This window comes from Chenopodium album, chromosome 26 (genome assembly GCF_948465745.1).
Source record: "Chenopodium album chromosome 26, dcCheAlbu1.1, whole genome shotgun sequence".
Taxonomy (NCBI): domain Eukaryota; kingdom Viridiplantae; phylum Streptophyta; class Magnoliopsida; order Caryophyllales; family Amaranthaceae; genus Chenopodium; species Chenopodium album.
This window is the reverse complement of record NC_137859.1, coordinates 5,426,483-5,438,403: the sequence shown is the minus strand read 5'-3', so window position 1 is coordinate 5,438,403 and position 11,921 is coordinate 5,426,483. Positions and strand designations below refer to the sequence as shown.

The window sequence follows — 11,921 nt, the reverse complement described above, 5'->3', positions numbered from 1 at the left end:
TGTTTAAGACCATAGAGAGAACCTCGCAAAAGACACACATGATCAGGGCGACTTTTGTCGCGAAAACCCATGGGCTGATGCATATAAACTGTTTCGTTGAGATGACCATGTAAAAAAGCATTCTTAACATCCAACTGATGGATCGGCCAAGAGTGAGAAATAGCAATGCTGAGAACAGTGCGAATAGTAGCCGGTTTGACAACTGGACTGAAAGTCTCATCACAGTCAACACCCTGCTGCTGAGTTTTACCATCAGCTACAAGACGAGCCTTATACCGCTCAAAAGAACCATCAGAATTCCGTTTATGACGAAATATCCACATAGAGCGAATAACATTCACATTAGAAGGCCGAGGAACCAAATCCCATGTATGATTATCAATAAGAGCATTATATTCATCTAACATTGCATTTTTCCAATTGGGGTCACGAATAGCACTAACGGGGTCCTTTGGGATAGGAGAGATAGAGGTAGTGGTCATTGTGTTTAAGTTGGAAAAATATTTGGGGTTAGGCTTAATAATGCCATCTTTGGCACGGGTGGTCATTTGGTGGGTGGCCGGCTGATCTATGTGGTGGTGATGGAGGGTCGGAGTGGGCTGGTCAGGTGGTGGGGAGGTGGACTGGGCTGACGTGGCAGCACTGTCGGGGTTGGAGATGGGTGAGGTGGAAGGACTGCCATGGGCAGTTGGTATGTTGCGGGGTGGAGTGGGCTGCTGGGGGTTTGGAGGATGGGCCGTGACAGTACCTGGAGCTGAGGACTGGCGTGGGCTGGTAGGAGGGAGCCCAGACGGGGGAGAGGAGATGTGTGGGCTGGAAGGGAGTGGCCCAGACGCTGATGTTGGAGTGGGCTGGACGTGAGGTTGGTGTGTATGAAAATGGGGTATGTGATCTGATGGACTTGCATCCAAAAAATCATAATCACTGATTTGCGGTTTGTGAACTTTCGAAAACGGAAATTCGTGTTCTATGAATTTCACATGCCGACAAATTGTGATTTTACCATTTGTTAAATCATAGCACTTAGAACCTCGATGACTTGGCGCGGGGCCTAGATAGACACAAGGGGTGGACCTTTCTTGTAGCTTATTAATAGAAGTGGCGGGAAATAGGGGGAAACAAAGACAACCAAAGACGCGTAACTCCGAATAAATTGGGTCACGTTGATACAACACTTGAGATGGAGATTTAAAACCTAAGACTTTGGTTGGGAGAATGTTAAGAAGATATGTGGCCATTTCTAAAGCATGATGCCAAAAGGAGAGAGGCAAGGAAGCATGAGCAAGAAGAGTCCTAATGATGTTATTAATTGATTTTATGTGCCGTTCGGCTTTTCCATTTTGAGGTGAAGTGTGAGGACAAGAAAGACGATAGAGCATGCCATGGTTGTTAAAGAATTCTTTAAGTGTGCCATTAACATATTCGGTGCCATTATCACATTGAAAAGTCTTAATGTTACGTTCAAATTGAGTGTGGACTATCTTATGAAAAGATTGGAAAATGTGTTTGACCTGGGATTTTTTTGCAATGGGATAAGTCCATAAGAATTTGCTGTAATCATCAAGCAACAATAGATAATAACAATGACCAGAAGAACTAGTAATTGGAGATGTCCATAAATCACTATGGATAATATCAAATGGAAAAGCTGTTTTTGACATAGAATCATGAAAAGGTAACTTAGAAAGTTTCCCGAGGGGACAGGAAGAACAAAAAGAATTACAAGCCTTATTACAACCAATAAAATTTTGACTACTTAAAGACCTAAGAACGGCATCTCCTGGATGTCCTAAGCGCCTATGCCAAAGATCTGATGAAAGAGCAGTGAAATTTGAGTGGTTGACGGGAAAGTTGGCTTGACTTTTTGGAAAAATAGGATAGAGGTCACCGATACTGTCACATCTCATTAGCTTGGCCCCCGTCTGTAAGTCATGCACAGAAAACCCATAAGGATCAAATGCAATAGAAACCATATTATCAGTGGTAAATTTACGGACGGAGATCAAGTTCTTTATCAATTTGGGAGCATGTAAAACATTATTTAGGGAGAAGGGAGGGTATGGGTGAGGTAACGTAGTACTACCATGACCAATAATTGGAATTAAATCACCACTACCAACAACAATGTTATTATTTTTAATGCTCGAATTGACATAGGATGAGAGAATACCTTGATTCGCGGTCATATGCGCCGTGGCCCCGGTGTCCATATAGTAGTTGTTATCCGGTTTACCCAAATTAGCAAGCATGTGCATCGCCGCTTCAATGTCAGTTGGAGACGGATTTACTGCACTATAGGCTTGGGGATGTTGGCCCAAAATTCCAGGCCCACTTGACCTTGAATTTGCTGAAGGAGCGGATGGTCTAGAGGCCCACGAGGAAGCAGGGTATGGGCACGGTGGACTGGGCCACTGACCAGCCCAGGGAGTCCAAGAAGGAGGCCAATTGTACGGGCCCTGCTGAAAAGGCCACTGCTGCCCATTAACGGAACCAGACTGCTGGGCTGGGCCGTTAGAATTGCGAGCCGGTTTGCTAGAATTTTTAGAATTCTTGTGCTTCTGCTTGCTGTTCTTGGCGGAGGCCCTTGAGGCAGAGGATTCCGATGGGTGGCTGCTTCCGGTGGCTGAGAGAAGGGCAGTCGGTGGTCGGCTGGTGCCATTTTCCTTGGCGAGACGTTCTTGATGGTGCGCTCGGCAAGCTTGAGACGGGAACGACAGCTTTCAAAGGAGGGAAGCGGTTCTTGATTTTGAATAAAATCAACCGTGCCGGCATAAGCTTCAGGAAGTCCGGCTGTCATTTTAAGGATGAGACGGGTATCGGGAATCGGGGCATCAACATCCGCAAGACGATCGGCAAGGGATTTGATGTGATTGCAATAGCCGTCAATAGAGGTGAAACTCTCGAAATCAAGGTCAGCAAGCTCTTGTTCGAGATGGAAGGCCCTTGATGCTTTGTTGTCTTGAAACATAGACTCGAGACGAGTCCAAGCACCCTGAGCGGTGTCATCTTTAAGAAGAATGGCAGTGAGAAGAGCAGGGGAGATGGAGTTGTAAATCCAATTTAGGACGGCAGCATCCAAGCGTTTCCAGAACGCAAGGTCAGCAGTTTTGGAGGCTTCATATGCGGCTCGTTCTTTTTCCTCCGTAGGAGGAATGATGTGGTTGTAGAGGTCATGAACCCTAACAAGAACCTTGAAAAGGGCTGCCCAAGAATAATACATCCCATGGTCGGCATCGAGAGTAATTGGAATGAGGGACTTGACGTTGTTAACGTTCAAGGCAGGGTGGTATTTTGATTCGGCCATGGCGATGAAATGCAGCGGAGGATGAAGAAGAACAGGGGAGAAGAAGGAGAAGAAGCTTGGGCGAATTTGTCAGAGAAGAGGAGTAAGGATCGAAACCCTATCTGATACCATGAAAGATAATGATCGTTGATCTTTCTCATTAGCTGTGCAAAGAATATATACAAAATACAAGGTAGCTATTCACGGCTACAATCATGCTAATCACCTATAATTAGGCTAACAAACTAGGAAAGGATATATACTCAATATACACCTAACTAACTAAGATATATACAAGAATATATTATCATATATTCTAACACGGTAACAATATTTCACAAATTAACCAAATTAAATTACGCATTTTGTGCGCAGTTGACCACATGACTGAACAAAGTAACATATGTAATACTTACCAAGTAACCCATATAATACTGGTTAAATAGCCTCTAACACTGACTCTTCAATCACTATAATATTGATGAAATAACCCCTATAACACTAATGAAGTAACCCCTATGATTAATAGCTACACCATAAGAGCGTGTAATCAGCCAAGTATATAAGTTTGTGTTATATACAAATAGAGCTGAGAATAAAATTATCAATACGACTACATCAATTTGTGTTTTTCTCCTTTTGAAAATCTTTTTAATATTTTCTTTTAATAAAATTATTAAATTATAAAAAAAGTTATAATCCTAATGTAATCATTAGGGTTTTTTTTTTTGAACCATCATTAGGATTTAATCATTAACCAAAGTTTATCCACATTCTTTTTTTCTTTTTATTTATTTATTTATATATTTTTTATTAACTCATTTTCCGATAATCATTGACCTAAGGGTCCAAGAAATATTTGCCTAACTTCGTTGTCTTGTATCCAAGACGTGAAACTCGTTTTTGACACTTTTTAACAAGGTCTCTAAATTTTTTTTGAGCAAGGTCTCCACTTAAATGTTACGAGGTTAGGTAAATTCAGTAAAACGAGAACAATGGAACTGTATAAAACTATAGGCTAAGGTTCATGCAGCTGTATATTATTGTCGGTATCTATCTTATCATCCTCACAATTTATTTCACCTGTTACAAATTTACAATCTATAATTTGACATTAGATAAATGTATCATATGGTAGCTTAGGAGTTAGGAACAGTAACACAATATATATTTTATATGGGAGTCCAATTATGATGAAAAGATCATTTACCATTCTTTCAAGGTTAGAATATTACGTATAGTTGAATTGTATAAAAGTAATCATCTCTTATAATAACGTAGTAATACGGACTTTTATTTCTTTATTAAGAGGATATACTTAATAACGTTACATATATAACATACAAACAACCATACTACACAGGTTGATAATTGATATGTGTTGTGTCCCAGAGACACAAGCTTATTGAATTGAAAAAAGCACACCAAAGTACCAGATGACAAAGCAAGCTAATATTCAAGAGCCAAACTAGCTTGTTAAATTGAAGCTGCAAAGTTTTCTCGAGTACTTCCAGCCTTCCAGTGAGCTGCAATAGGGCTTCTCACGCGATGACTTCCATCACTCCACTCAATTGAACCATAGGCAGCCACAAAACCTGGTGGTATAACATCCGTGCTAGCGAAAGTTATGGTGTAGGACAATGTTTTCCTATTAGCATTAAACACAAGTCTTGTGGGATAAACATTAATCCTAAGAGAAGGTGGTGCATTGATGCTAACTTGGTATACAGCATTCACTGACCTCCCAACATTTTTCACTACCCTTGTGTATCTTACCACATCCTTGGTAGATTCAAACACAACCGAGAAGGATGGATAATTCAATTCACCAGGACTTGAGAAATTCTTTGCACGACAATCAATCATAGACGTGTCGTTGACATAGATAGCAATTTTCCTATAGTCATATCCAATGGAGCAAAAAAATGCTATATAGTCGCTTGTATCAAGATCATAGACTAGCCCTGGATTCAAAGCCTTGTTAGCATCAATATGTCCTGATCCACGAGCATACACTGTGGCTTCCATCCCCGTGGCTAGATCAGTGATATCTTTGCCTGAATTGTCGAGGTTATAAGCAGTAGTCATGATGGCAGACTTGATAGCAGCAGCGCTCCAACTAGGATAGGCCTTTTTAAGCAAAGCAGCCAAACCGCTTACATGTGGGCAAGCCATAGAAGTACCAGATTGAATGTTGTACTGCACCCTTCTTGTGTCGAAATCTAAGTCATTAATCCCACTAGGCCCTAAATTACCTGACCAAGCAGCCAAGATGTTAACCCCAGGAGCTATGACATCAGGCTTCAGAATTTCGAATGTGACGGAGTTGGGGCCACGGGAAGAAAATGCTGCCACCCTCGGTGCTGGTGGTGAAGGGCCGGTCACAGTGCCTCGGAAAATAATTCTTGCAGTTGGATTTGAGGTCGTAGATATGTACTGTTTTATACGATTCCCTGCTGTATAAGTCACTGTAGATGCAGGGATGACAAAGGGATAAGCCATCAATTCTTCACCAACTACTGCTTGTCTTACCAAAATCATTCCTAAACCACCAGCTTGTTGAACTGCATAACTCTTGGCCGCTCCCGTAGTCGTTCCTTCCTCACAAACCACCATTTTTCCAAACACTCGGGCCCTATTAAGTTCACCTTTGACATTAAAAGAAAAAGTTTACTTTTATTAATTATAAAACATTGAAAAGAGCCAAAACTTACTACCTCCGTTTCGCATTATCTGCAACAAAAGAATATTCTTTTGTTGCAGATAATGCGAAACGGAGATAGTAATTTTTTTGAAACCAGATATGATATGTGGTTGCCTATTAAATCCATTCCTTAATTACGTGCCTAATATTACTCTGAATTTGGAGTACAATATTATAAATAAAATATGAAAAATGTTATACATAGCCCTTAGGACTACATATAAGCATTTAAAACTCTCTTGAAAATTGTTTAAATTTAGAAATTCATGACACAAATACACCAATTACACTGATCTACGCGTGTTTTTGTCATGAATTCCTAATTTTATACAAGTTTCAAGAGTGATTTTAATGCTTATATACTGGATGTATACAAAAGTTATTCATATAAATTATTTTGTTTCACCAACTCCAATTTATGTTATATAATATATACATATATATATACATACTGAGTAAGGGAAATGTAAGACAAGATTATTAGTGGCTTGGTACTTTGGTGGTAAAATTTAGTTTATGTATTCTAAAATTCATACTAATCCAAAGTTGTTTGGTTTTATAGTTGGAATGGATTCTATCTTTCATTAATAGAGTGGATTGTGAATCTTAAGGGAGGGGAGTGGGTGTGAGATGCCATGGGTATGGGGGGATTTAAAACCCCGTGGGTATGAGATTCCATTACTAAAACCTCAACCAAACAAAAAACTAGATAGAATGGATTCTAACTCCATTCCAAATAATTCAACCAAACGACCCCTAACTTGAGATGATAGATAACTTCGATTAAAATAAGAGGTGGTTATTGTTAAAAAAAATCCAGTCTATCTATCATACTTAACCTAAAATAAAAATAGATAACTTAAGAAGAACAAACTATAGAGATGTATGAGTTAAGTATTCATGTACCTTCTATGCAAAGCCAACTACCACTAGATTGACCAGTAACCAGCATCATAGAACTAGTAGTACTTTGACTGAAGGTAAACAAAGACGATCCTGTAAACACCTGTCCATTTCCGAGTACGACGTCTGCCGGAAACTCCCTATCGATGGTAGAAGCTCCAACAGTCAGCATCCACGGTGCAACATTATTAACAGTGGAAAGGCCTGGCCCGGTATTCCCAGCACCGGCTGATACCACAACCCCATTCTGCATTGCTCGAAACGCGCCTACAGTTGTGTCGTCTCTATAGTAATCCATGCCCGGTCCTGAGAGTGACATTGATATGACATGAACTCCGTCTTCAATGGCCGTGTCCATGGCCTTTAGTATGTCCGACCTTGCCGCTCCAGTTCCATTTACCCAGAGTACTTTGTAGGCTGCAATACGAGCCTTGGTTGCCACCCCGCGAGCCTCCCCAACCGCATACCGGTAGTAGCCAGCGTTAACTACTGCTGATCCTGCCGCAATTGAGGCGCAGTGAGTACCATGTCCGCTCAGTTCCCTTGCTGACTTAATTTCTGTTATTGGACCATAAAACTTTTCGTACCTGCAAGTCGACTAAAAATCCTTAATCCTTATACTTCTAATACAGTGGTAGTCATTTTAAGAATGACTAATGTAGAAACATTTATTATACTACCTCCGTTAATTATTATGTGCAACTTTGAACTATTCTATATCTAACAAATAATACCCCAAAGTTGTACATAATAATTAACGGAGGTAGTATACGATGATGAATTTAGCAAGACCACACTTGTTGTTTGTTTACCGCCCTTATAGATTAACTTACATATAAGGACGAACCTTAGGCTTTTTTTTTTTTTTTTTTTTTTTTTTTTTTTTTAAGTTCAAATCAGATCAAATAAGAAAAACAATATAAACAAAATTCACCTTAAATATTTTTTTGACAAGAAATTTCACCTTATATATATATCTGAGCGAAACTAATTAGTAATCTTTTTCCCCTACATTTATACATAGGATTTTTTGTGAAACACTACCTTTTAAATTTCAGATTTTGCTAAAAACTACCCTAAAAATAAAATGTTGTAATTAGCTACCAAAGTATAAAATGTTATAATTGACTACCTTCCACCGAAATGACACATTTGAGTTTTATTTCTCGACGTTGACTATGGCACATGACCCTTTAATGGCTTAATTCCCCCCTTTTCCCTTAAATTTTCCCGCTTTACACCAATTTAGCCTATATAATTATCAAAGGGGTTGCAAATAAGCTATATAAAATATGATTAATCGTATTGTTAAGAAACAGAGTTGGTGTAAAGCGAGAAAATTTAGGGGGAGGGGGGGGGGGGGAGAATCAATTCATTGAAGGGTCACGTGACTTGGTCAACGTTGGGAAATAAAAGTAAATGTGTTATTCTGGTGGGAGGTAGTCAATTACAACATTTTATAATTTATAAGATAGTTAATTACAACATTTTGTTTTTAGGGTAGTTTTTCGCAAAATCAGAAGTTTAAAAGGTAGTTTTTCACAAAAAAAAATTCTTATATATTTTTTTGTTTTGTTAAAAAAGATGTTTGGAACCAAATCAACCAGACAAGTTTGAGATTTGAACCGGTTTAACGAATGGTCCAATCCAACTACTGTATTAAGTGGTCCAACTTTGTATTTTCAAAATATTCAAGATATGTGAAAGAATAATTTGTTTTATATCGAAGAATACTTCCACCGTTTTTGAATAATTGATATCCTTCACAATGTCGTTTGATCTTTATTTATTGACACATTATTAAAAATGGCAACAACCTATCAATATTTAATTAACTTTATATCTTTCACAATGGCCCGCCACTTTTAGGGTTAATTTTAAAAAATAAAGTAAAAATTTTTTAAAAGAAAAAAAATCCCCTTTATTTGCAAAACATCACATGATCACACCTTTATGAAAAAAGAATAAAGTTTTATTAACTTCAAAACTATTCAATAAAATTACCTCATTCAAACTTTTCTTATACTTTGTGTCAATTTAATACAACCCTCCTCTTTTTTATTTTCTCTAATTTCATTGGACACGTATGCTAAATACCAAAAACTACCTTGCCCACTACTTCTCTTAATTTTTTTAATGAGTTATATACAATTGAAGGTACTAAAATTTGGCAAAAGTTGCACAAAAGGTATTAAAGTTTGAGAAGTTGCATTTAGAGTACTCAACTTATTATACCAGGTGAAAACTCCAAGTGGTAACTTGCTCCAACCGGTTTCCCCCTTTTATATTCCTTTTTTTTTTAAAAAAAAAAAAGCTTCATTTCCTTCATCACCATTCACCAACTCTCAACTTTTTCTCTCCATTACTGCAACAAAAATCCTTCATTTTCTCTATTTTCTCTCTCCTTAGAAAACCTTCAATTTAGAAGCAGCAAATAAAAAAAATTTAGAAGCAACAATTTATTTATTTATTTATTCAATTCAAATTCTAACATTCCTGAATTGATTGGTAACAAGAAGAAGAACTTCAGTAGATTCATTAAAAGTAGCACAAGCAGCTAAATACCCAATTATTTTGAGATTGAATTGAGGGTAACCGATTACTTCTACTACATGAAAAGCATCCCAAGAAATTTCAAACCCATAAATTAAATGAAGATAAGTTAATTTGAGAGGTACAGTGGATTTCATTTGTGGGTCTGTTGATTTGATTTCGCGACGAATTTCTTCAATGGCTTTTGAGAGGAAAGATGAAAGGGATGTTGATGATTTTGGGGAATAAAGTTGAATTCCTTTGATTAAATCATCTAATGAGCGTTGAAAGAATAAGTCCATTATTGATAAATTCACCACTGATGAATTGGTTTGAGCTTATTTTATTGATGATTTTGATTTGATGGGGTATTTTAGAATTGTGGGGAATCCATGATTGAGTGTTGAAGGTTTTGGGAGAAGATTATAAGGTTTTTTTAGTGGAAAATGGAGCAAACATTAGTACCTTCTGACTTTATGTCAGAAATTTAATTTTCCTTTTTTTTTTTTTTTTTTACTTTGGGTAACCTGTTGTAGAAGGTTAATTTTCAGTTAAGTACTCTATCTGCAACTTTTGAAACGTTAATACCTTCCCTTGCAACTTTTGGCAAAGATTAGTACCTTCAATTGTATATAACTCTTTTTTTAATGGACTCATCAACTATTAACATTACACTATATGTTGTTTTTATTCAACATATATATCCCGTCACCCCGTGCATTAGCAGTTTAGCATGCGACATAGTTAATATACGAGAATTTAAAAAATTCTTACCCCTGATAAAATGAACGAGCACCAATGAGTTTTTTATTACAAGAAGTGGCCGGAAAATCAGGTCCAGCCTCACAGATACCTCTCCAATTAGAGGGAACATCATTAAGGCCCCCATCGTGAAAGCCGACACTTTCAGGCCATATTCCGGAGTCTATGACACCAATCACAATATCTGAGCCGTAATCCGTAGCGGGCCATACACCCGACTCATCAGATAGGCCCATGAAGCTAGTTGATTGGGTTGTATCCGGCTTGACTATCTGATCGGGTATGACCGATAGCACGGAGGGATGGCGGCGGAGCTTTGCAGCTATGTCTGTCGATATATGAGCCGCGAAACCAGTGGCGGATTTAGAATATGTGTATAGGATTTCATGTTGTGTTTCTTCATCAGTAGTGGTGGATAGAGAGCGGAGGATGGAGGAGTACCAGTCGTGGGTAGAAGCGAAGGCGTTCGGCATGTGGGAATGGGACATGTGGACGACGAAGGTGGATTTTTTGGACAAGGAAGGACATAGAGAGAGGAAGAGGATAAGAATTGGGAGAAGAGAAGAGGGTTTAGAAAGAAATAATATTGCCATTTTTTAAGGAAAGAGAGATGATTTGAGTACGTAGTGGTGCTCTATTGAGTGTGCATGGGGTCTTCTTATATAGTGGTGCTAAAAGGAGATATTGCTAACGGTGAAATTTGTACAAGTTACTACGTAGTATATTAATGAAGATTAATTTTACCTCTAATCCAAATTATTTACTTTCTTTTAACCTAAACAATACAATAATGGCAATTACTTTATTTCCTTCTTTCACCATCTTTAAGTTATTTATCAATGAAAAATTATAAAATGTTGATACTATAAACTTATTTATTGATTTATATTTTTTATATATAAATATTCAAAGTATGTATTTTTATAAGTCTCCACTATTACCTTGTTTTTTTTTTTTTTTTTCTCAAAATCACATTTAGGACCTGTTCTCATTGATTTAACTCAGCTGAACTGAACTTATTTGAGCTGAACTGAACTGAACTAAACTGAAATGAATATTTTATAAGAGAAGGAAATTAGGGACTGAACTGAACTGAATTGAACTTATTAGAGTTGAACTGAACTAAACTAAACTAAACTAAACTGAACTGAACTAAACTAAACTAAACTGAACTGAAAATAAACATATGAGAACAGACCCTGAGTCTATACTTTTTTTACTCCCTATTTGGCGGCCTTCTTATTTTTTATAGGTCAAATAAGTTCCAATAACTTCAATAAGATATAATATGTTCAAATACATTCAGATTTAATAAGGTGAAGAAAACACATTAGTAGATATATCTTTGTAACTATTAATAAATAATTGAAAATTTAATCGTACGTTTAAGGACTTTAAGCCATTTCACAACATCATGAATCAAACTTGATATGGTATATGTACTACTGAATTTATCAATTTAATTTTATTTTTTTTAAAAAAAAATCAACAGCTACAAAAGATTAGAGAGAAAAATAATTTCTTTCCCAAAAATTACTCTGTATTTGTATTATATTCTTTTTTAATAAAATTAACATGAAATCTTTAGCATAGTTCGTTATCACTAATGGTCATTAAGATAACTTCAAATTTGATAGAGTATAAAACCTATTCCTGTGCCTCAACCATCAGCTTAAGCTTTTGGTTGAGTTGGTCCTCTAACATAATATCAAGAGCTAAGCGCAGGGTATGAGGAGG

The 11,921-nt window shown here is 37.2% G+C and overlaps 1 pseudogene; it reads right to left on the bottom strand.

Moving 5' to 3' along the window:
* Positions 1-4,653: 4,653 nt before the first annotated feature.
* LOC145616681 (subtilisin-like protease SBT1.4 pseudogene) lies at positions 4,654-10,777 on the bottom strand (annotated as a pseudogene).
* Positions 10,778-11,921: the final 1,144 nt, after the last annotated feature.